The sequence below is a fragment of the Chrysochloris asiatica genome, unplaced genomic scaffold (genome assembly GCF_000296735.1).
Source record: "Chrysochloris asiatica unplaced genomic scaffold, ChrAsi1.0 scaffold00023, whole genome shotgun sequence".
NCBI lineage: Eukaryota > Metazoa > Chordata > Mammalia > Afrosoricida > Chrysochloridae > Chrysochloris > Chrysochloris asiatica.
Genome location: NW_006408541.1, coordinates 2,017,149 through 2,021,340, shown reverse-complemented (window position 1 = coordinate 2,021,340; position 4,192 = coordinate 2,017,149). Strand labels below are relative to the sequence as shown.

Genomic DNA, 4,192 nt, shown 5'->3' with positions numbered 1-4,192 from the left:
AAAACTGATGCGGTACTGAAGGCACTCACTCATCTATGTCAAGAAATTTGGAAGACAGCTAGCTGGCCAGCTGACTAGAAGAGATTGTATTTGTGCCCATTCCAAAGAGAGGTGAAGAATAGAATGTGGAAATCATTGGACGATATCATTGATATCCCATGCAAGTAAAGTTTTACTAAAGGTAATCCAAAAATAGCTGCAACCATACATTGACAGAAAAGTACCAGAGGTTCAAGCTGGATTTAGACAAGGATGTGGAATGAGGGATATCTTTGCTGATGTCAGGTGGATATTGGCTAAAAACAGAGAATACCAGAAAGATGTTTACCTGTGCTTTATTTATTTAGTTAAAACAAACTTTTGTCAGTTTTATTAAAGAAAAAAAAAATCGCATGATTTATTTTTCATCAGTCTGTTCTGGTGTGCTTCTAATGATATCGGAATCACCTGGATGAATGATAGCCAGTGTGCAGACTCTGTAGCATTTCCCACACGCTGTGCCCAGTTTACCCAGTTTAATATTATTGCCACTGTAGTGATGGACACCAGTTTTGGCCAGCATATCATAGTACTTGATCTCAGGTTTCCTCAAGGCCAGACAGTTGTTGGTGAGGATGGCCAGCTTCACTTTGCCTTGCCAGATCATCTTCAGAATCTGCTTATAACCCAATACATATTTCCCACTTTTCATAACAAGTCGGAACCGTGAGTTGATTGACTCCAGCGACTTTTTTGTCTTCTTTGCAACCACCATCTTCCCTCCTCAGGTGTAAGATGGCCCCCAACCAAGAGCAGCCGCCAAGATGACCAGGGAGGGAGAAAGACAACCTGTCTTTCTATGACTGACTATGCAACGACTTTCAATTGTCTGGATTGTGACAAACTATGGACAACATTGCAAAGTATCAGTATTCCAGAACACTTAAACATGCTCATGAGGATCTTATACATAGACTAAGAGACAGTTGTTTGAACAGAACAAGGGATCACCGAATGGTTTAAAATTAGGAAAGGTGTATACCAGGGTTGTATTCTTTTACTATACTTCTTCACTCTGTATGCTGAGCAGATAATCCGAGAAGCTGAATTATGTGAAGAAAAAAATGGCTTCAGGATTGGAGGAAGATTCATTAACAACCTGCAATATGCAGATGACACAACTTTGCTTGCTGAAAGCAAAGAGGACTTAAAATACTGATGAAGGTCAAAGAACACAACCTTCAGTATGGATTGCATCTCAACAAAAATCCTCACCAACAGACCAATGAATAACATCCATATAAATGGAGAAAAGATTGAAGTTGTCAAAGACTTCATTTTTCTCAGATCAGCCATCAACACTCATGGAAGCAGCAGTCAAAAAAAAAATCAAATGATGCATTGCATTGGGCAAATCTGCTGCGCAAGGCTTCTTTAAAGTGCTCAAGAGCAAAGATGTCAGAGGACAGAGGTGCGCTTGACCCAAGCCATGGTATTCTCTGTAACCTCATATGCATGAAGAAGTTGGAAGACCGTAGAAGAATTGATGCATTTGAGTTATGGTGTTGGAGGAGAATATTAAAAGTACCATGGACTGCCAAAAGAACAAACAGATCTGTGTTGGAAGAAGTACAGCCAAAGTGCTTCGTGGAAGCCAGAATGGCCAGACTTCATCTCCCATACTTCAGACATATTATCAGGAGGGACCAGTTACTGGAGAAGGATATCATGTTTGGTAAAGTAGAAAATTGGAGAAAAGAGGAAGACCTCCAATGAGATGGATTGGCACAGTGGTAACAGCAGTGGTCTCAGGTGTAGCAGTGATTGTGAAGTTGGTGCAAGACCGGGCAGTGTTTCATTCTGTTGTGCACAGGGTTGCTGTGAGTCAGTAACGACTCAATGGCATATAATAATAACAACAACAAAGGCATCTAGCTCATGAATAGTTCCAACCACCAAACTCCCCCACCCCCACCGCATAGCCATCACTGATGGTGTCTTTTATTATGAAAACCTTCTTTTAGCTTTTTACATGTTGGTCTTGTATAATATCTGCCCTTTTGTGATTGATGAACTTCATTCAGCATAATGTCCTCCAGGTTTATCCATGTTGTGAGGTGCTTCGAAGGTTTACCATTATTCTTCATCATTGCGTAGTGTGTGTATATACACACTGTGTGTATACCAACACTTGTTTAACTATTCTTCTGTTGGTCGGTGAATGAGTGTCTGGCTCTATCTTTTTGCTGTGTCTCTTATAGCCAGCATTTTGAAGATTCCAGTTTTCTTACCCATTCTGCTGGTGCATTTACCCCATTTATATTCAGTATAAGTATTAATAGTTAGGAATTGATTGTTGTCATTTTGCTGTGTGGTAATGTTTACTAAACTCTTACTGGCTTTCCTCAGTTTTCATTTTGATGTGCAGGTGTATTAATTTTTTTGAGATCGCCCTTTAATTTATTATTTTTTTCCCTATTTAAACATCCATTTTATTTTGAAATCTATTTGAGTTCATAGCCATTTGGAAGTTCTACAGCTGCCGCACTGTTCCCTCTTTTTGCTTTGCAATTGACTTAATGATAAATTAGTATCACTTGTTCCCTGTTATCAATCTTACAGATTTGTTTTAGTTTAAATACTTTTTTATCTGAAATGAGTTCTGGGTTGGTGTTGTCATGTATGGTATTATCAGGTTGTTGTCTGTGTTGTTGGTTCTCAGTCCAAAGAACATCCTTTAGCATTTTTTGTGAAGTTAGTCTTGTTATTACAAATTCCTTTTGTTTCTGTTTATCGGTAAATATCCTAATTTCGCTGTCATATTTAAGGAACAGTTTTGTTGGGTATGTGATTCTTGGTTGGCAATTTTGTTTTCTTTCAGAGCTTTGTATATGGTTCCCCATTGCCTTTTTGCCTGCATGGTTTCTGCTGAGAGATCCGAGCTTAGTCTTCTTTGTTCTCTTTTGTAGTAGCTTTTTGTTTTTCCCACACTGCTCTCAGGATGCTTCCTTGCCTTTGGTTTTAGAAAATTACATTATGCTTTGTCTTGATTCTTTTCTTTTGTGATCTGTCTTATTTGGGGTTCATTCAGCTTCTTGTATGCGTATCTTCTCGTCTTTCATGATATCAGGGAAGTGTTCTCCCAACATGTCATCAACAATTTCCTCCGTACTTGTGATTGTCTCTTCTTGTTCTGACATTCTTATCAACTATCAGTTATTCCTCTTCATGTTGCCCCCACGTAACTATTAGACATCCTTTGAATTTTTTTCATCCTTTTTTCTGATTGTTTCTCTAGCATTCTAGTATTGAGAGATTTTTCTTCAAGTTCACTAATGCGGGCTTCCATTGCTTCAGATCTACTCCTTTGCCTTTTTAATGTATTGTCCATTTCTGAGATCTTAGTATTAATCTCTGGATTTCTAATTGCAGGGTTTGTATTGTTTCAGATGTTGCATTTATTTTGTCTGTTTGTTCTTGTGTTTTTCCTGAATTATTCTAAAGCTTTTTCTTTATTCTCCTTGTTTTCCTATTCCTTCTATCGATCCTTATAAGGTACCTAAATATCATTCTTTTGAATTCTTTTTCAGTTCTATCCATTAGCTTTTCTTCCTCAGAAACATTTTCTGGCTCTGCATCTTGGTCATTTGTTTGAGCTATTCTCCCTTGTTTCTTCATGTGAGCTAAAATCATTGTCTCCTTGGCATTGTGGGGTTGTCATATTTGTATTTAATTGATGATTGCGTGTTGATGTGTTCTTAGTCTCTTGGCAACTGTCTCCTGTGGGTGTGGTTAGGTAATGGAAGCGTGTGTACGATTCTCATTTGCTGTTTGTGCAGCTTAGTTTACGGTGAGTTTGGCTGGTGTTGGCTGCTGTGTCTTGTTGATCAGGTGGCATAAGAGCTGGTATCGGCTCTTGCCCAGTAACTGGAGCCGAAGAGGGTATGGTTGTGGCTGGGCTGAATGGGCAATATTGTTGTCTCCTGTAGAGTGGGAAAGAGAACAACCCTCACCTACCCCACAGACAAGAAAACAAAACAGAAAAAGCAAACGAGGAGCCAACAATGAAAAGAGAAAATAAGAAAGGAAGGAAGGAAGGGGGAAAGGGGGGGAAAACAGGCAGCAACCAGGAAAAAAGAATATAATAACTATAAAGACAAAAGTGGGACAGAGAAATAGAACCACAGAAGAGAAAAATAAGAGAGAAAAAAAA

The 4,192-nt window shown here is 38.8% G+C and overlaps 1 protein-coding gene and 1 pseudogene across 1 annotated transcript in view; one reads left to right on the top strand and one right to left on the bottom strand.

Moving 5' to 3' along the window:
- RAB22A (RAB22A, member RAS oncogene family) overlaps positions 1-4,192 on the top strand; it is a 56,516-nt gene that overhangs the window by 9,549 nt on the left and 42,775 nt on the right. The gene's annotated exons all lie outside the window — the stretch shown is intronic.
- Positions 398-754, bottom strand: LOC102830798 (annotated as a pseudogene).